General features: G+C 43.7%; 1 protein-coding gene across 9 annotated transcripts in view; it reads right to left on the reverse strand.

Moving 5' to 3' along the window:
- The window catches only part of PLCE1 (phospholipase C epsilon 1), a 324,949-nt gene that overhangs the window by 269,455 nt on the left and 33,178 nt on the right, over positions 1-22,316 (reverse strand). The gene's annotated exons all lie outside the window — the stretch shown is intronic.

The raw sequence follows: 22,316 nt of genomic DNA on the forward strand, positions 1-22,316 counted from the left end.
GAGCACTTGCACAATGTTTTATGCATAACGTAACAACTGTATGGTAAATGTTTTGTAGAGAGAGAGAGAATGACTTCTAAAATCAGAAGTTGCTGGTGAAGTTATTAGGTATATACAGATTAAGAAAACAATGAGCTATCAGTCCCAGAGACTGAATTTTTATGTTTCCAGACCCGTTTTATTGCTGGTATTCTTGATGAATGCTCAGCGCAGCCATGCCATCCTGAGTCATCATGATTGTGTCTGACTGCTGTATTGATGTGTTCAGCTTTACTCTGTGTTAATACTCTGATGGCTTTTCTAATCTCTTATACAGTATTGCACACCACCACTATGATTAATCCTGATTGTTCCTAACTGCTACACTATGCTCAGTTATTACGTGTTTTTCAATGTCAGTTCTGTCCTCCTGGAACTTGTCCGGGCAGTCTGCCCGGACCCCACCCGTTTACCTCTTAACAGTTTCACGCCCTCTTGAATTCTCTCTTCAAAGTTCTTTTCAACTTTCCCTTTCGGTACTTGTTGACTATCAGTCTTGTGCCAGTATTTAGCCTTAGATGGAGTTTACCAGCAGTTTTGGGCTGCATTCCCAAGCAACCTGACTCCAAGAAGACCCGGTCCCGGCTCGTACAAGCTGCTCGGTTATGGGTGGCCTACCTAGTGGGTGGAGCCTGGTGGTTGTAGTGACAGTTCAGGTAATGGCAAGCTAAGATCCAGGGATCCACTAGTTCAAGGCTGAAGCTGGAGTCAGGATCAGGAGCTAAGCCAAATGTCAGAACTGGAGTCAGCAGGCAAAACCTAAGCAAGAATCATAGTCAGATGTAGCCAGGGGGTCAGAACCAGGAATCAAAAGTCAAGTCTAAGCCAAAGGGTAAACTGGAGTCTTAGTCAGGGATTTAGCCAGAGTCAGAACCAGGAGTCAAACCAGAATGGAGCAGATACAGGCTGATGCTAGAGCTAGAGCAGGAGCAGGGCTTGGAGCAAGGACTGGAAGTGAGAGCAGGGAAAGCACAGCTACAGGCATGGTATGCACTGAGCAGCCACCATATGACTGCTGCAAGGCTCAAGTAGAAGACTGCTGGTTCCCGTGCCCAATCAACAAGCAACAACCATTTGGAAGGAGCTCATTGAGAGCCAGCTGTGCCTGTGACCCTGATATCTTGATACTGAGTACCACCTTGTTGAAGGGAATGGATGTGCATGAATGAACGTGAAACAGAATGAAGAGAAGGGTCTATATTTGCAATAACTAGACACTCTGGAGCCACATGTTCATATTCTAGTAAGAGGAACTCACCCTTTCACAGGTAAAGAAACTGAGCACCATGGAACATTAGGACCACAGTTTTCAAGGTATCCTCCATTCTTTTCTGTATAGACATTGATGATAGCATGGCACTTTTTAAGAATAGGGATTTTCCTACATGTCCTTGCCTAAAATTTCCTAACAGCATGACATGTGCCCGTTGACTGCTATCTACCCCAAATATTTCAGTAGACCTGTAGGTGTATAATTTCTTCAGGGTTCTGAGATGCCTCGGAATTAAGTGTGTTAGATAAATGCAAAATATGATCTTGCTAAACTCACATATGTGACTCCAATTTCCAATATCTTGACTCTTGAGCAGATTTGTCAATATCTTGACTCAGGCAGATTTTAGCCACAAATATTAAACAAATATTAAATAGCTTATCAGATCCTGTCCTTTTGACAGGCAGGTGAAGTGTTTAAAATTAAAAAGTTTGACAATAATTTAGAAAAACCTAATTTATGAAGATCTAAGATTAACTTTTTAATATATTGAGAGGTGACATTCTCTAAAACAGAGCTCTGTACTTCTTCGTAGTTAAGGAATAACCACTAGAAGGAAGGACAGAAAAGCTGGAAAAACTGAAGGCATATTTTATTACTCCTGCCAAGACTCCCACACTATTGGCTCTAAATACATGAATGTGCTCAGAGCTAAAACTTTGTTAAAAATTTGGCCCAAAATCTTTTTGAAGCAAGAAGGCCATTAAGCCACTACCACATAGAAGTGCAAACAAATTTATCGATAAACCTATCAAACATGATAGTGATAGAATTGACTATTTTATACAAACAGTATACAGTTTCTATATCTAAAGGCAAAACCATAAAAATGGAGTAACCCTGACCAAAGCAAATAGAAGTATACAGTTTCATTTGAACCAGTTCAATTTAATTTTTACAGCATTTGCCAAAGCGGAAACCTCATTCTGTGTCCATTTGGCTTCACTGTTGCTGGAGCTTTACTTCCCTCCCCCACTTAATTATGTTTGCTCATGAACCTATGCTTTAAAACGTGTTTGAATATCTCAGATTCTGAATTTTATAAAAAGAATATCAATAACACCCCAAGTTTGAGACAATATAAAAGGAAAATTTTATCTATTCTTCAGTATTTTTGAACTTCAAAATATAAAACTTTTTTAAAATTTAGAAATACCCCCTCCCAGGTATGAGATATTTCTAAATGGTAACAGAAGGGTCAGAGGAGTAGAAGGGAAGAAAATTAATTTCCCGAAAATGGGAGGAATAGCACTTAGTAGATTTGCTTTATACCACATTGTCATGCAAATCCCTCCTCCGGACAGTAGGGAGGAAATTGTTATTTCAAAGTGTGAAAATACAGAAAAAAACCTAACCCACAACCATATATAAAGTAGAATAACTGTAAAGAATATATTTATAACAGGGGTCATGGTAAACAGGTTTTAGCATAAATGTTACTGGTTTCGGGCCAAATTCTTCAGCCCCACCTGCAATCAGAAAAGACCTAAAATGGTGGAAATGCACATGTGGGGCAACTGGGGGGGTTAAAGGAAAAAAAAAGGGGCAGAACCATTCAGGGAGATTCCAATGCTCTGTGCAATATGAAGTCAAAATGGTAAAATGGTGGATCAGCAGAATGGCAGTGTGTGTGGACTCCCTAGTCACAACAGGGATCCACTCTCCCACAGCTTATATAGCGAGACTGCAGCAATCCACATCACCTTCTGCTCTATAGCCTGACTTAGTTGTGGCACAAGTGGCTCAGTGCAAGCTATTACATATGTGGCTGTTCCTCAACCCTGTACCTCATTCCCTGAGCATACATCCTATTTACTCTAGCTGTGCACTCTGATCAAGGATATAGTTGTTACTCAGAGCAGAGGTTCCCAAACTGTGGGTCGCAGCCCAAAGATGGGCTGTGACACAATCCAGGATGGTCCGCCATCAGTGGAGTCCGAAGGAGTCCAGCGTCCCTGGCAGGTGGTAAAAGCACCGGGCAGTGGGCCAGAAGAAGGGTACACCCCTGAGAGGCAACAGCTCCCAGGAAAGCTGGAGAGTTTGTGGCCATTCCCGTTGTGAGACGCTGCACCCCGCAATCCATGGCTGTTCAGCCCAGGGATTAGGGATTGGCAATGGGTGATCAGGACCATCAAGGCAAGGGCCGGGCCCAGCTAAGCACCTGCCTCTGCCCGGCACTGGTGGGCCCTGAGCCCTTCCCTCATTCCCCCGCAGGGGATGCCTGTGAGGCATGCTAGGGTGCTGAGTAGGTGACCAGCTCAAGGCACTCAGCGGGCTGCTGAGGCAGAGGGTGTCGGCAGGGGCTGGCTGTGGCACCTGCCTGGCCCCTTTGCCCTCTCACAGGCCCTGCTTCCTGCTGAGGCAAGGAGCTGCGCATGCCCCCTGCGACCCCTCTCCCTGATGGACACATGTTAATAGTGGGACACAGCACCTATTGCAGCTGTACAGGTGGTCCTCAGGGAAAACTGTTTGGGAACCTCTGTATTAGAGTACAGTTCAACTGCATACCATTCCATAGACAACTTCCTTACATTTTTATTATACAATGATATAAAAAGAACAAAAAAACCAAGGAGTACTTGTGACACCTTAGAGACTAACAAATTTATTTGAGCATAAGTTTTCATGGGCTAAAACCCACTTCATCAGGTTTTAGCCCACGAAAGCCTATGCCCAAATAAATTTGTTAATCTCTAAGGTGTCACAAGTACTCCTTGGTTTTTTTGCGGATACAGACTAACATGGCTACCACTCTGAAACCTGTCACCATAAATAGAACAGTTACCTACCTTTCATAACTGTTGCTCATGTCCATTCTATGTTAGGTGTGTGTGTGTGCCGTGTGCACTGCTGCCAGAGATTTTTCCCCTAGTGGGATCCATAGGGGCAGCTCCAGTGCACTCTGGAGTGCCATGCTCACCCATATATGAGGCGCTGCCAGCCCCGCACCCTCTCAGTTCCTTCTTGCCATCAACTCCAACGGCAGGGACAGAGGGTGGGTAACGGAATGGACATGAGCAACATATTTCAAAGAACAGTTATAAAAGGCAGGTAACTGTGTTTTCTTCTTTGAGTACTTGCTTATGTCGATTCCATGTTAGGTGACTCACAAGCAGCATCCCTGGAGGTGGGCTCAGAGTTCACGGACATGCGGCTTGCAACACAGCTCTGCCGAAGCTGTCGTCATCTCTGGCCTGTTGGGTGATGGTGTAGTTTGATGCAAACATATGCACCAATGACCAAGTCATGGCCCTGCAAATGTCCTGCATAGGACTATGAGCCAGGAAAGCTGCTGAGGATGCCTGCACTCTTGTGGAATGAGCCTTTACAATTGCCAGAGATGGGATCCCTGCTTGCTCGCAGCAGGCTCAGATACAGTCTGCGATCCAGAAGGAGATCCTCTGGGCCGACAGCGGAAGGCCCTTCATCCTATCCACTATCACAGCAAAAAAGTGCATCAATTTGTGAAAGGGTCTTGTCCTGTCAATATAAAAGCCTAGGACCCTTCTTACATCCAGAGAATGCGGACACTGCTCCTCTTCTGACTTGTGCGGTTTCGGTCATAAGACTGGTAGAAAGATATCCTGTTTGATGTGAAATTGCGACACCATCTTGGGCAAAAAAGGCTGGGTGGGAACACAGCCAGACCTTGTCTTTGAAAAAGGTGGTTTAAGGGGGTTCAGAGGTTAATGCATGAAGCTCAGAAATCCTTCTTGCTGAAGTGATCGCCACCAGGAAAGCAGCCTTTTATGAGAGTACCAGAAGGGAGCATGATGCCAAAGGCTATAAGGGTGGCCCAAATAGCCCAGACAGAACCAGGTTCAAGTCCCAAGTCAGGATGGGGGCACAAACCTGCAGTTAGAGACTTTCCAGCCATTTGATAACTCTGCCCATCATTTTCTGTGCAAAGATCAACCTGCCATGGATCCAGAGATGGAATGCTGAAATTGCCACCAAGTCAACTTTTACAGAAGAAACAGGAGAAGTGTTTCCATTTGGCCAGGTAGGTTGCCCTCGAGGAGGGTTTTCTAGCAAGACCTGCTGCACCTGCTCAGAACCCATTCTTTCGTCTGGATTCAGCCACACAGCAGCCATGCTGTCAGGGGTGGGCCTGCAAGGTTTGAATGGAGGAGCCTCCCTTGATCCGAGATCAAGTCTGGTCTGAGGGAGAGAGTCCACTGGGCTGCAACAGCTAGGTCTAGGACAGGGGTTGGCAAACTTTTTGGGCCGAGGGCCACAACTGGGTAGGGAAATTGTATGCAGGGCCAGGGTAGGGGGTTGGGATGTGGGAGCAGGTGTGGGAGCGGGTGCGGTGTGCAGGAACAGGCTCAGGGCAAGGGATTGGGGCAGAAGAGGGGTGCACGGTGTATGAGGGGACTCAGGGAAGGGGGTTGGTGCAGAAGGGGTGCAGAGTGCAGGAGGGGGCTCAGGCCAGGGGTGCAGGAGGGGTGGAGACAGCGGGAGGGAGCTCAGGACAGGGGGTTGGGATATAGGAGAAGTGCAGAAGGGGGCTCAGGGCAGGGGTTCAGACTGCGGGAGGGAGCTCAGGGCAGGAGGGGTTCAGATTCCGGCCCAGCGCCGCTTACCTAAAGCGGTTCCAGGATGGCAGCGACACACACCGGAGCCAGGGCAGGCTCTCTGCCTGCCCTGGCCCCACGCTGTGCCGCTCCGGGAAGCGGCCGGAACCACGGCCCTGGGGGGTGGGGAGTACAGGGCGGGGAGTACAGGGCTTCCATTCCCGGCCAATGGGAGCTGGGGGGGCAGTGCCTGGAGGCAAGGGCAAAGCACAGAGCCCTCTGTGCCCCCGCCCCCCCAGGAATGTGGTGCCGGCCACTTCTGAGAGCGGCACAGGGCCTGCAGCGCCACAGGGGGCAATCCCATGGGCCGGATCCAAAGCCCCGACAGGCCAGATCCGGCCCGCGGGCCATAGTTTGCCCACCTCTGGTCTAGGAGCATGCCAACCAATGTTGTGAGGCCATGCCAGGGCTATCAGAATGACCTTTGCCTTGTCCACTTGTATTTTCAGAACCACCTTGTCAATCTGAAGAATTTGTGGAAAAGCATACAGCAGAATGTCCGACCATGGACGAAGCAGGGGTTCTCAAACTGGGGTTCAGGACCCCCCAGGGGGTCGCGAGGTTATTACATGGAGGGTCGCGAGCTGTCAGCCTCTACCCCAAACCCCGCTTTGCCTCCAGCATTTATAATGGTGGTAAATATATAAAAAAGTGTTTTAAATTTATAAGGGGGAGGTCACACTCCGAGGCTGTGTGAAAACGGTCATCAGTACAAAAGTTTGAGAACCACTGAGACAGAGCACCCCTGCCTTGGCAGAGTCTTAAGCAAAAGAGGGAACACTTCTTGTTCTCTGAAATGGTGAACAGATCCACCTGAGGAGTCCCCACCTCTGGAAGATTGCACTGATTACCTCCGGGTGTACAGACGACTCACGGTGAGAGGAGAAGGACCTGATGAGGCGATCTGCTAGTACGTTCCATTCCCCTTGCAGGTGCATTGGCCTCTATGTGGACAGAATGCTTCATGCAAAGGTTCCATAGCCCAAGGTCTTCCTGACAAAGGACCTTTGAGCGGGCACCTCCCTGCTTGTTGACATAGAACATCACTGCTGTATTGTCCCTCAACACTTGCACCATTGTGCCCATGAGCTGGGGGAGGAACACCTCACATGCCAAGCGGATTGCCTTAAGTTCCTTCCCATTTATGTGCAGGGACAGCTTGTTTGTCACCCAGAGACTGAGTCCTGAAGTTGCCTTGGTAAGCTCTCCACTGTAGGTCCGACGTGTCAGATACCAGGGTCATCACAGGCTGCGGGGTCTTGAAGGGCACTCCCAAGAGAACAGTGCACATCTGGAGCTGTTGGAGGTACAGCCATGTGTGTCAAACTATGTAAGTGCACGCCGCCATGTGGCCCAGAAACTGCAGACATACCTGGGCAGTTGTCAGCAGACGAGCTAACAGCTGAGAGACCACGACGGCTTTGAATCTGGCCTCTGGGAGGAATGCCTGGGCTTGGAGGCGTCAAGCACTGCTCCTCTAAATTCTATCATCTGTACTGGGATCACCATCAACTCTCTATTTATGAGAAGGCCCGGAGATCTGCAGGTGGCCATTACCACTGAACAGCCTTTTATCAGCCAGTCGTCGAGGTACAGATAAATTTATACTCTTCTGGGCCTGAGGAAGATGCCACCACTGCCATACACATCATGAAGATTCTTGGGGCTACCAAGAGTCTGAAGGGGAGCAATGTAAACTGGCAGTGTTCGTGACCCACCATGAACTTGAGGAACTTCCTGTGTCCCCAAAAAATGGACATGGAAATACAGGTCCTTCAAGTTGAAGGAAGTGTACCAGTCTTCTGGATCTAGCGACGAGACAATGGAGGCCAAAGAGACCATGCAGAACCTCAGCTTCTTGATATCCTTGTTGAGGTGATGTATGTCTAGGATAGGCCATAGACCCCCCATTTTTCCTTTCGGATCAAGAAGTATCAGGAGCAAAATCCTTTCCCTCTCAGTTCTGAAGGAACTGCCTCCACTGCTCCTACCCCCAGGAGGGCCTGAACCTCCTGGACAAGAAGTTGCTCATGAGAAGTGTCCCTGAAGAGGAATGGGGGGGCGGTCTGGGAGAGGGATAGAAACAAATTGGAGGTGGTACCCCACTGCAATAGTACTCAGTACCCAGTGGTCCAATGTAATAGCTGCCCAAGCAGGTAGGTATGGCAAAAGGTGGTCCAGAAACACAAGAGGAAGTTGCTGATCCAGGACGGAGATTGGTAATCTGTCCCTGAGCGTGCCTCCAAAAGGCCTGCTTCTTCCCGTGGGTGCGGGTCACGACTCACTTCCTAAATCTTTTGTATTTCCTGCAAGCACTGGGAGTGCCCTCTCTCGGTGCGCTTCTTTTGTCTCTTCCTCAGCACTGGGGATGTTGAACAGTGCAGAGGACGGAACGGTGCCACAGGAGCACTGCGCACAGAGGCAGACATGCTCGGTGAAGAGTCTGATCAACTTGACTCGGAAGCCAGTCTCAGCACAGATTTCATCAGGAGGGCTTTGAGTCCAATCTCTGTACTTTTGGATTCACGAGCGGAAGCTCTTGCAAATCCTGCACTTATCACAAATGTGGGCTTGCCCCAGACACTTCAGGCAGCTAGAGTGAGGGTTGCTGACCGGCATGGGTTTAGCACACACTGAACGTGGTTTGAAGCCCAGAGACCGGGGCATGCCCTGTCTTAGGAACAACATCCCGTAAAAACTATACTACTATTTACAATGGAAATCAGGAGAAACCACTAGAGGCTTGCCGAAGCAAGAGCACTGTTCCTGCAACCTTCACGGGAGGTAAGAAGGAACTGAGAAGGCGCAGAGCCGGCGGCGCCTCATATTCCAGCGCGTGAGTGCATCACTCCAGAGGGTGCCAGAGCCAGCCCTACAGATACCACTCAGGGAAAAATCTCCAGCAGCGGTACATGCGGCGTACGCACACCTAACATTCACATGAGCAAGCACTAGAAGAACACAAATTTATTGCCATTGGGATAACCACTTAACTTTAACAAAGGGTCAGTTGCAATTTCCATCGTGTAAACCCCTATGTTTGGTGGTTATGCAATAAGGAAGTATAGATTCTGAACCATGAGCTCTAATTGTTCATTTCTTTTGGACTTTGCCACTACTTAATTTGAGTAAAATTTGTTCTTGTGCCCCTATAACCTGAAATTTTCCTGTACAAAACAGGGCCTTCAGGCTTTGGTTCCTCCTGCCAGCCAAATGAGTCAGCAAATTGACAAGAGAGCACCTGTAACAAGATAATAGTAAATTTATTACACAGCTACTGTTTCAGACCCTGAGAAGTTAGAGTTTGGCAGAATGATTTTCTCAATCACTCCTATTGGTGGATGACTATGTTACCACTCTATTAACCTTTGTTTTTCTTCTCCTAAATAGCATTAGCCATCATAGTGAAAAGACTGACACCAAGAAAATGCTTTTATATAGTCTTAGCAAACTAGGGTCAATTAAATTTGTTTTTATAAATTATAGTTCATATTCAATTTTATCTACCTTTTTAGAAAATTGTGCATGCGCATTATTAAATCTTCCTGCATGTAGCAGGAGTGGGAAACACTATATCCATCACAATGCTATAAAATAGAATAATCTAATTCATCATTAAAAAGAAAACTGTTGAGTTTAACCAGGTTATTAGGGGAGCTTAAACCTGATTAAACTAACCAAAAGGGCATTTCCATATTATCTGAGCACAAACACTTCTTAATCTTCCTTTAATAATAAACATACAAATATATACTATTTATAGAATGCTGAGTTGCCCAGTGTTTAGAGAGTGGAACTGAACATCAGGAGACCTAGATTCCAATCCCATGGCTGAGATTAACATGCTCTCTTTACTTGGACAAATCATTTAGTCCACATTTTATTTATTTTTTCCCCCTTAAGAGTGCCCACTTATTTTTGTTGTCCCAATTTCTGGGTGCCTAATTCTAAATACACAGATTCTGATTGTCAGAGGTGGTAGTACACTTGCAGCTTATGTGAAGCTTGACTAGATCTGTAGATGCTAAGCACCTCTGAAAAATTACTCTTGGTGTTTCAAGAGCAGCATCCAAAATTAGCAAACACCTGAAAATTTGACCAAACCTCATTTGTAATTGTGCTTCTTTGAAATCATCATCTGAGAGCACACTCTGCGTATCTCATGTTCCCAGCACAACACAGGGGAAAAAATTCTCATCTCACAACACTTTGACTATCTGAGGTAGCATTATGTCAATATGACAAACACAGATAACAGATCATTAACTGGCACTACCATCAACTACTAGGTCCTCTAGTCACTTCCTGAATTACATAGGAAGCAAGAGTTCCTCATATTATTCAGTTTTACTTCTAACATCCAAAATATTTTAATACATAAAAAAACTACATAATCCTAAGGAATGTATAATTTTTTTAAACCTTTGTTACACCAAATCATTGATCTGGTTATGAAACACTCATACAGTCTAATCTATGGAATCTACTAGAATCCTGTTTATAAGCAGGTTTGGGGACAAATCAGCATTTCCTGTGTTACAGCTGAATTTGCCAGGTGAACAAGAACTGAACAAGCAAAGGAACCTGAACATGGAGATCTCCAAATGTTGAGAGGTTTCTCCAGGGGCTTCAACATGGAGCAGCTCAAACTTAAAGGTTTTGGCAGCGGCGCACACACAGCTATTGGCTCTGACCTGTGCTTCATGCTTTCAGCAATTCTGCAGAAGCAATGCCTCATAAAGAGGAGGAGTTAGAGGCAAACTTCAATGCCACTTACTTAACATATCGGGGCACAGAAGCTTCAGTGCAGTCCAGAGACCGATGAAGTGAGCTGTAGCTCATGGAAGCTTATACTCAAATAAATTTGTTAGTCTCTAAGGTGCCACAAGTACTCCTTTTCTTTTTATTAATACTCATTTTAATGGGAGTACTTGTGGCACCTTAGAGACTGGTGTCACAAGTACTCCTTTTCTTTTTGCGAATACAGACTAACACGGCTGCTACTCTGAAACCTGTCATTTTAATGGGGTTATTGTAATAGCCATGCAAACATTTATCTTTGGTGCTTGTAAATGCGTGTCCTTACCACTAGGGTGCCCCCTTCCTCTCTGGATGCACTGTTGCAGGAGACTTTGCCTCTTGCACTTCCAGGGCTGTGATTAGGGTTGCCAACTTTCTAATTGCACAAAACCCTTCCCCGAGGCCCCCTCTCTGCCCTGCCCCTTATCTGAGGCCCCACCCTCGCTTGCTCCATCCTGGTCCCCCTCCCCCCCCCCACACACACACTGCCGCTTGCTCTCCCCCACCCTCACTCACTTTCACTGGGCTAGGGCAGAGGGTTGGGGGCTCTGGATGGCGATGCAGGCTCTGGGGTGGGGATGAGGGGTTCAGGGTGCGGGAGAGGGCTCCGGGAGGGAGTTTGGGTCCGGGCTCCAGGAGGAGACTCTGGGCTGGAGCAGGGGGGTTGGAGTGCGGGGTCCCAGCGGCACTTACCCAGGAAGCGGCTGCCAGGTCCTGCAGCCCCTAGACCCATGAGCAGCCAGGGAGGCTCTGCACACTACCCTTGTGCCCGCAGGCACCGCCCCCGCAGCTCCCATTGGTCGTGGTTCCTGACCAATGGAGCTGTGGAACCAGCCCTCAGGTATGGGGCAGTGCACGGAGCCTTCCTGACCGCCCATGCATCTAGGGGCTGCAGGGACCTGGCGGCTGCTTCCAGGAGTCACACGGAGCTAGGACAGGCAGGGAGCCTGCCTTAGCCCCGGGCCCCCACTGCACTGCTAACCAGACTTTTAACAGCTCGATCAGCAGTGCCGACCGGGGCTGCCAGGGTCCCTTTTCGACCGAGCGTTCCAGTTGAAAACTAGACACCTGGCAACCCTACCTGTGATGGTCAGTTTCAGATGGTCCCTTTTCCAGATTGCCCAATAGAGTCCCTATCGCTCAGCCCTCCGGCCAAGTCACACAATAATTTGATACCTTCTGGGTTCAGCTCTAAACAAAAAAGGTCCTTCACCAATCATGGGCTTGACAGACAAAAGGTTCTCTGCCCCTCCTGGGCTCAACTTTGGCTCCTCCCCTCCATCCCATTACTGACCCCAAAGCTTTTCTCTGCTAGGACTCCAAGTATCACTCAACTTCTACCCCTCATGTTCTTATAGATCATTCCCTCGTCCTTAGAGACCCTAGCTTGGGACTCTCTCCACTCTAGAGTCCCACCAGAGAAGCTAACACTTACTAGAAATCAAAGCTATAGGAGCAACCAATCACAACAACTAGCCTTTCCTCCAAGCCTCTACCCTGGAGGGGAACTCTTCCACCTACCTTCTCTTTCCTGGGTCTTCCATTTCCAAGGGAGCTCTCTCTGCTCCTTATACCACCTAGCTCCTCCTTCTCTGGCCAGGAGACAATCAGTTAATCATTCCTAGGTGCAGAGCTCATCTCCCTTCCCTTACAGGTGATGGGAATTAAGCACCAATCACAGTGCTATTCTTGAATCAAGCCAGGGATAGTGTTTTCTTAATTCAAGAAAACTTTAGAACTCCCTTCCTAAGCATAACCACAGGCAATGTTGCCAACTCTCACAAATATCTGATGTATTTCTTAAAGCCCCAAGTCCTGGAGTCATGTGATATGTGAGAATCTCAGCCTTCATTTAAAAAAATTCTAGCCCTCATGGCTGTGAAGAAAAGCTCAAAGACTTGAACAGATTGTATCTTGAAGGTTTTTTTAAAAAGTAAAAGTAAAATTAAAAAAAACCCATGAGATTATTTTTAAGTCTCATTATCTTTAAACCAATTTAAAGATTTCTGGGGCCTGACTCAGGATTTTTGAACACGTGGGGTTGGCAATACTGGATCAATGTCCCTCTCTAGCGATCTTCAAAGTTAGGTTCAAGACCTTTACATTCAAGATGGTATTACAATGACCATTTTTGCATCCTGTTTTCACTAGCTTTTCCTCTTTGGACCTTTTAGGTTTTGCGTTGAGGAAATGCATTGTGCATAGTTGTTTAAAGAATTGCTCCTCCAAAAGAGATGAGCATTCTGGCCCCAAACCAGCAAATCATGTAAGTCCATGCTTAACTTGAAAGTCAATTGGAGTACTTGTGCACTTAAAAATTAGGTAAGTGCTGTATGTCCTTTGCTGCCTTGGGGCTAGGATGCTAAGCATCTTGTTGGCTCAAGCATCACAGAAAATGTGTGTGGGAAGAGCAGTATTTTACAAAATTAATTCACCATATTTTACCCTCCAAAAGTTATGAAATGTGTTGTCTAGAACAGTGGTTTTCAAACTTTTTTCTGGCAACCCAGTTGAAGAAAATCGTTGATGCGCATGATCCAACAGAGCTGGGGATGAGGGGTTTAGGGTCTGGGAGGGACTCATGGCTGGGGCAGAGGGTTGGGGTGCAGGGGTGAGGGCTGCAGGGTGGGGCCAGGAATGAGGGGTTCAGGGCTCTGAGCTGGGGGTTCAGGCTCAGGACTGGGGCATGGGTTTACCTCGGGCAGCTCCCAGTCAGCGGTGCAGTGGGGGTGCTAAGGCAGGCTTCCTGTCTGTCCTGGCACTGCAGACCGTGCTGCACCCCGGAAGCAGTCAGCAGCAGGTCTGGCTCCTAGGCGGAGGTGCGCAAGCAGCTCTGTGCGGTTCTTGCCTGGAGGCACTGCCCCCCCAGCTCCCATTGGGTGGGACCCATGGCCCCCACGCCTAGGAGCCGGACACGCTGCTGGCCGCTTCCAAGGCTCAGTGTGGGGTCAGAACAGGTAGGAACTAGCCTGCCTTGGCCAGGCAGCACCGCCGACAGGACTTTTAATGCCCCGGTTGGCGGTGCTGACCAGAGCGGCTGCAACCCAGTGCCTTACATTCCACGACCCAGTACTGAGTTGTGACCACAGTCTGAAAACCAATGGTCTAGAACAGGACTTCATATTTCATATTCAAGATGTTGTGATAAATAGACTAGGACTGAATGGAGCCTCTTTTCATTTTACTGATCACTACAGAGATTATACACTAAATAAAAAGGAAGAACTAAACGTAAGTAGTGACTGAACATTGATATCCCCTATTTATATGAAGGTATTTATATGGACAAGGAGACCTGTATATGAAATATATATAAAGAGCAGCCATACACTATACAAGGACGCTAATAATTTCTGTATTATCTATACATCTGAAGCCTCAATTCCACCTTCTTACATCACTTAACAACACTTCAGTAGTCCAAGCAAACAGGAAATTTTTTAGCAAGACAACAATACCGTGCCTTTTCCAAACCAACGCTGAAACAATCATGCAAAGAGATACTTATCAACGATACCCACATGTTCTACTTAGACCACGGACAGCACTATGCTGAATGGTACAGCTATTCTACTGTGACAAGGCAATCTCTCTGGTGTGGATAAGTGCTCTGATTTTCTTACTCAAAAGACTGTACTAACGTTCACTCAGTTGTTCCAACAAAACATGCATAAGAGTGAACCAAGGAGAAAAAAGTATGAAAAAAAAAGTCACATTCATTTACTGGCTACCATTTCTCTAAGTTGATTTTTTTTTTAAACTCAGTAAATGTATTAATACTTGGCTACTACACAATTCATTCGCAGGTATATGAAAACATTATTAAGACACTATAATCAAAAAACTAACAGGAGTAATATTACAGAACAACTTTTCACTACATTTTTATTAAAAAGATACTAGGAATTCTTGATGAATACTATGCGCAATAGGTCAATTACAGAATAGGATAGTAAAGGAAATACAGAAACCATCATGTGGAAGGTGACAGGTCGGGAAACAGTGAAATTTGCAGATTTAGGTCACTGTTTTGTCTGGTCTTCCGTTCTATGGCGAACAAGCTACTCACTTTGCAATAATTATTCTGGCAATTTTACTGAGCGTTTTATTTTTTCTTATTTTGTCTGTATTTAAAAAAATTTATTATTTTTTAAATTTTTTTTATAATTTCTTATTTTGTCTGTACTTTTGTATGACAATTTTATGTACTGCTGATCTTTTTCTTGAATTTGTAGATATGGGACCATAAATTAAAATTAAATCTGTACAACCAAAATGTTCAACATCTTGCACAATATGCACTGATTGTGGCGGTGGTGAAAAGGTCAGGGAAAGCAGTGTGCATGTAAAAGCAGATAGACTCTAATAATTGAAGGTAGAACTGCCTACAAGAAACGTAAAATACATCCATTCCTAAATTGAGCAAGTGACAATCTGATCTGATCTCAGCTAATGTTTGTTAAGTGAAAAGATACACAAATCTAGTGAGTGGATGTCAAGTTATGTAAATATGTGGTTCAGACTCATTCCTTCATTGGAATGTGGCCCATCTACCAAGTCCTACACAAGTATAGGCATCTGCATACTTTCACTATTTATGACTGGGGACATCACGTTAGTGAACCTTACCACAGAGCGACACTGTATGGTACAGTGAGATAATTTTACATATTTTTAAATGGAAAAGTAAAGTACTAACCTCCAACAGGTGAGCAGTTTTAGTAGAGAAGACTGATCTCTGATTTCTAAATTGGTAAAAATCACTCTATCCTTAACTACAAGGAATTCAGATATTTTTATGAAGTCAGATGGATAGAATCTTCAGAACAAAAAAAAATTAAGTTATTTTTCTTCTAAGGAATATATTGGTTTGTAAAATAAATTACTATTTTAAGGTGTGGGGAAAGTGAGACTTCTCAGAGTTATAGCTCTTTTTAAAATCTCTTCACAATAAAATACCAAATTTGGGGCCCAATTGTACCCTCCTATAAAAAGACACCTGCAGTAGAGGTAGAGAAACTCCATGAGATCATTGCTGTGGAGTTTTCCTTCAATATTCCCCTCAAGAGAGGGGCTTTGGGTACCAACCAGAGGCAGGAATTCTGCTGCCAGTAGCAGAGTCCTTCCATAGCTGCACAGTATGAAGTTTCCAGATAATGTTAAATGCTGCTTAAAGCAAAACTCCCTGTACAGTTACCAAAGCCACATGGGTTGAAGGGTAGAAGCCAGACTAAAGGCAGTCCACCAGTCTTTCTGTTAGGGGGTTGAGAGTCAGGCTAACAACCTGACCATGCAAAAATGTTTTCTGTTATTATGGAATCAGCCCAGAGACAAGAGGAGTGTCACAAATTTGCTATTACAAATCAACTGTGGGGACCACAATCTGCTGGACATAAGACAGTACTGGCCAAGCAACCAACACTATGATGATGAAGAATCAAAGCTGCAAGGAATTTCTGAAAGTGAAACAAGGCATCTTCACAGCTAAGGTTAACACAAGAATTGGATATTGGAATATTAGATCACTTTGGAGCACAGGTAAGACTCAAGTTATCAGAGAAATGAAAATATTTGCCCGAATATACTTAGACTAAATGAGATGAGGTGGACTAGACAAGGCAAATCATCATCATCAAAGGCATGAATGTTTTATATTCTGGAAGACAGGATGATAAAAAAACACTGGGAAGTCTTAGATATATTATTCAGCAAGGAAGCTAAAACACTGAAGGAATGGGAACCTGTAAACTCAAGAATATTGACTGCTTGCTTTGTGATGAACCATGCAAAAAAGTCACAGCTGTTCAGTGTTATATGCCAATAAGTGACAGCGATGAACAGGTCAAAAACTGCTTCCATGAAAAACTGCAGCATGTCCTTAGTCAGACCAATAAAGATGACATTGCTTTTAAATATCCCGATGAGGATAACACAGGCTGGTGATGATAATACTGAATATGAACACATTATGGGCAGACATGGCATGCCAGGGCAGATATACAATGGAGAACATTTAGTTAAATTCTGTGGTCCATGCAATCTTTGCATTGTGCGTACATTATTTCCAAGCAAGGAAAGGTAAAATAATATGGAGATCTAATGATGGCTTCACCCAGAAACAGCTTGAGTGTGTTACCATTAGTAGAAGCTGGAGAAGAACACTGTTGAACACTAAAGCGTATATGAGTGCTGATGTTGGAAGTGACCATCATCTTGTCATTAGGAAAATAAAACAAACTAAAAAAGGTAAGGCCGTGCAAGGCAAAGGGCATCTATGATATTAGAAAGTTAGTATATCCACAAGTGAAGGCACATTTAAAACTGCAACTTAGATAGTGATTTGAAAAGTTAAAGACAGTGATGGATGATGTAACCAAACAATGGTAGTCTCTCAAAGAAGCAAGTGTGGATGCGAAGATCTAAGAAAAAATAATGGCTCCAACCAAATGTACAGAGGCTTGTTGAAGAACAGTATTAAAGGAAACTGCAGTAAAAGAAGTATTCCACAACAAAAATATGTGGACAAAAGACAAGAAAGTTAAAAAGATCAGCCAGACGAGATGAGAGAATGTATGGAAAATAAAGCAAGAGAAGCTGAGGTGGCACACAAAAGCAGAGATTCTAAAAAGGTTTTAGTAGTATCTGTAAAACTGACATAATTCTCAAACTGTTGTGGCCCTGTGAAGACTTGAGATGGTATAATTTTAACCACAGAGGAAAGGTAGAGAGCCCATTAGATGGAACATTTACAGCTACCCTGAATCAGCCAGAACACTAACACACACAGATATGTAAAGAAATAGCAGACAACTTATATCACTAAAAGTAATTGCCTTTGAGGAAGTAACTAAAGTCATAAACCAACTGAACAGAAAGGGAAAACACCAGACTATTATAACATTAAAAGATGGAGAGGAAGTGATGATTAACTGCACCTGCAGGTTGTATAGAATAGTTTAGGAACCCTAAACCTGTCCTAAAGATCAGACAAGAGGTGTTATCTGCAAAATTCCCACGGGGGGGGGCAGCTTATTTGTGATAACTGGAGAGAGAACACTATCTGTACCTGGTGAAGCGTTTTGCATTATCATTTTAAATATGGTGAAAACTGCTGTTGATTAAATACTCAGGGAAGATCAGACTGGATGTCAATCCAGTAGGTTGTGTTCAGACCAGATTTTCACCTTGACATGACTTGAGAAAGGCCTAGAACACCAGCAGAAGATGGTTTTTAACTTCCTTGATTTTCATAGAAGTGTTGAATATAGTGTCTACAAAAGCCTGCTGGAAGATCCTGAGGCACTCTGGAATTCCAGCAAAGATGCGAATTCGATAAAAGCCTTGTATGACTAGTCTGCAGGTTGCATCTGGACAGAAAGCGTAGACATGGAGTGTTTTCAAATTGTTATTGCATAATTTCCCCACTTCTCTTCTGCACTGTCACAGACTGATGACTAGAGCGAGAGCTGCTGCCAACGACGATGGTATTGTTTGGGCAAGCAATAAGCTGTGAGACTTAGATTTTGCAGATGATATGGTCATACTGGATACCAACTTGGACAAAATTAAAAAAATAAAAGACTCTTTATGAGCATAAAAGCAGAAGTAACTAAAGTGGGACTGTGTGTCAGTACACAGAAGACCAAGACTATGGAGGCAGGAGAGAATGCTGTCAACACAGGCACATATGTGATTGATGAAGAAGAGTACAGAGGAGTTCAGGACTTCCTCTACCTTGGATGTACATTTAGGGATTAGCAACAAGAATTTCTGTTATAAACTGGGGACACATTACTTGGAAGTAACAGAGGAGGAAAAGGACCTCGGAGTATTGGTTGATCACAGGATGACTGAGCCACCAATGTGATATGGCCGTGAAAAAAGCTAATGTGGTCTTGGGATGCATCAGGCGAGGTATTTCCAGTAGAGATAAGGACGTGTCAGTACCATTATACAAGGCACTGGTGAGACCTCATCTGGAATACTGTGTGCAGTTCTGGTCTCCCACATTTAAGGAGGATTAATTCAAATTGGAACAGGTACAGAGAAGGGCTACTAAGATGATCCAAGGAATGGAAAACCTGTCTTATGAAAGGAGACTCAATGAGCTTGGCTTGTTTAGCCTAACTAAAAGAAGGCTGAGAGGAGATATGATTGCTATCATATATCAGAGGGATAAATACCATGGAGGGAGAAGAATTATTTAAGCTCAGTACCAACGTGGACACAAGAACAAATGGATATAAACTGGCCACCAGGAAGTTTAGACTTGAAAATAGACAAAGGTATCTAACCATCAGAGGAGTGAAGTTCTGGAACAGCCTTCCAAAGGGAGCAGTGGGGGCAAAAGACATATCTGGCTTCAAGACTAAGCTTGATAAGTTAATGGAGGAGACAGTATGATGGGATAGCCTAATTTTGGCAATTAATTGGTCTTTGACTATTCGTGGTAAATAGGCCCAATGGCCTGTGATGGGATGTTAGATGGGGTGGGATCTGAATTACTACAGAGAATTCTTTCCTGGGTGTCTGGCTGGTGAGTCTTGCCCAAATGCTCAGGGTTTAGCGGACAGTCATATTTGGGGTCAGGAGGGAATTTTCCTCCAGGGCAGATCGGCAGAGGCCCTGGGGGTTTTTCGCCTTCCTCTGCAGCGTGGGGGATGGATCACTTGCTGGAGGATTCTCTGCATCTTGAAGTCTTTAAGCCACGATTTGAGGACTTCGATAGCTCAGACATAAGTTGGGGGTTTGTTACAGGAGTTGGTGGGTGAGATTCCATGGCCTGTGTTGTGCAAGAGGTCAGACTAGATGATCATAATGGTCCCTTCTGACCTTAAGGTCTATGATTCTATGATCTGCTCATGGCCAACTCACTAAAGAAGCAATCAGTGAAGCCATAGGATCATTTTCTCATTTGTCAAACATCTGGAAGAAGAAGATACATATATACAGTAATATGAGATTGTTCTCCCAGCACTGCTGTATGCCTCAGAAACATGGCAGATAATGGATGTACACAACAGAAAGCTCAATGCATTCCACCAGCATTACGAAGAATCTTGGGAATCTACCAGGGAGATTATGTAACCAATGTGGAAGTATTGTGCCGCATGGGTCAGCAGACTGTGGACTCAAATTATACAGACACAGTTATGGCAGTCTGGTCAGGTAATTAGGCTACCCTGTGACAGAAGCACAAGGTATGTTTTAGATTGGATTCCATCTGGAGGGAAAAGGCAGCGTGGAAGACAAAGAATGATCTATAATGATGATGACTGAAAAGGATTCTACCATCATGAATCCAACTTAAGATGGAGTCAAACATCTTGATCCAGACAGAGAGCAGTGGGAAAAATGGTTCACCTCATGCAACTCTCTCTACGTTAGTTAGTTTTGGCACAACTGCTAAGTACTGAGGGAGGCGCAACCCCATAGAAGTCCAGTAGAGAAGCTTCTGCAACGTTCCAAGGTCTGGGGAATACTATGTCACAGAAATTGTGCTCTCATGGTTCCATACCCACTACTCCAGATTTGATGTATTCTATGCTAGTTAGATGGGACTTTGGTGATGTATTCTATGCTAGTTAGATTCAGACCTTGTGCAGGTAGATTTTATTCCAAGTCAGTGGAGCTGTATTCACTAATATCAGGAATTAATTTTGACTTATTTTTAATCTCAAATTTCTCCTTCCAAAAACAAATATAAATAAATAAATATATATATTTTTTTATTTCTAAAACTATCAGAAACATTAGCAAAAAAGCTCTGAGATATGAGAAGCTGTTTTGTTTTAATTGTTACAATTTCACTGACCAAAGCATTCAGGTACTGGATAAATAATTAAGCGTTGAGAAATATTTTCTTCATCTCTCTCATAATTTGAGATAAGCATTAAAAGAAGCAGTAGCTTATATAGAAAGTTCTACTTATACATTTTCCTGATTTCTGTCTTTATCTTATTTGCTTTTTAGAGATCTTCATGAACATAGGAACAGGAGAATTCATTAAAGAAGATACAAGCATAACACAGGAATATTGCTCAACTCAACTGTAAACAAATCAATAACTTTGGAGATCTGACAAAAAGTTGGACAGAAAAACAAGGTAAAAAAATCCTAGGTACTGAATTTTATTTCAGGCTTTCCTTTAAATACCTTCTTTAGGAAATTGAGGACAATTTCTCTACACAGTAGTGAGCTAGAACAGCTTGCTCCACACCCCAATTCTGCAAAGCACTTAAATCCCATGGAGTACTCACATGCTTAAGTACTTAAATCAGGGACCAAAAGAAAGAGTGCTCACCCTCTCCCAAATGATATGTGAAACAAAATCAGAAGTCCCTATAAACATATTTCAAATTTATTTTTTCTTCAACACTTTAAATAATTTAGAAAAAGTAAAATGAAAATATATAGGAAGTGTAAATTATACCAGGAAAATATGACTGAATAATAAATGAGCATAAATATGAAAATGTAATATGGAGTACTACAGGAGAATTACTCATACACACTGGAGAAGATTTTCAAAGTCACAAATGCCAGTTAGTTACCTTTGAAAACTTCTTCCACTTTTTCTGGATATGGATAGAGTTTAATAAATAAAAAGATGAAATTAAAACACTTTCTTTAAACAGGCAGTCACATGGCCTTTTCTCAGTCTTGATATAGTGATCTGACAATAGCAGCAATATCCTTTGGAGTAGCAATGATTCCACCACTACTCCATATGGAATGCAGCAACCATTCACATGATCTAGATACACTTGCTGTTCTTCGGTCATATTGTTTACTGAGATTCTCCCCGAAACACAGGTATTCAAAGGGAATGTTAAAATGACAGCCAACTAGTCAAACTGTAAAATCAGGAACCACCGCAAAAATGGAGAATGGATTTGATATCACTATTTACACCCTTGAGATGATTGCCCAGTCACAAAATACTACATCATTTAAACGTATTAGTGGCATGAAAATAAACAGGTATCGAGACGATTAGAAGAGTAATGCTACGATTAATAAAATCAGAGTTAAATTTAAAAGTCAGTTGTAATAAGATTATGTAGAATGATTTTAAATGTCAGGCAGCATATGGTTGGCAAAGTGAAGTCAAATACAAAACACTGACATTAGATGCTGGCTGAACTTGATGCCAAAGAAAAGCACTGTAATCTTCCATTCTAAAATGGCATTTTGTTAGCAATACTGTGAAGAAACTCTTTTTTATAAATTCCATTACCAAGTGTAGTTTCTGCTTCCAGTTCTATAGCCATGGAACTGCAGAACTCTGAACAGCATAATGTAAAAGTACTTCACAATTAATATTATTTGTTTGTGAAGTGCCATATCATTTCTACAACTTTTTAATGAGTTCATAATAATTGTGGATGAAGGCTTAGAACGATATTTAGTCAACAGAATGTAAGTTAAGACAACCATATATCAATACACAGTATGCAACTGTCATAACAAATTATAAAGATAGTTATTTATATGTGCAGAAGTAATGTTCAAACATGATAATTTAGATGAAATATTTAGGTTTTTTTTAAAAATACCTAATACAACCCATATGTTTTCACTACAATCATTCTATATCAATCCACACCATGGGACATTATAGCATT

Source organism: Caretta caretta, chromosome 7 (genome assembly GCF_965140235.1).
Source record: "Caretta caretta isolate rCarCar2 chromosome 7, rCarCar1.hap1, whole genome shotgun sequence".
Taxonomy (NCBI): domain Eukaryota; kingdom Metazoa; phylum Chordata; order Testudines; family Cheloniidae; genus Caretta; species Caretta caretta.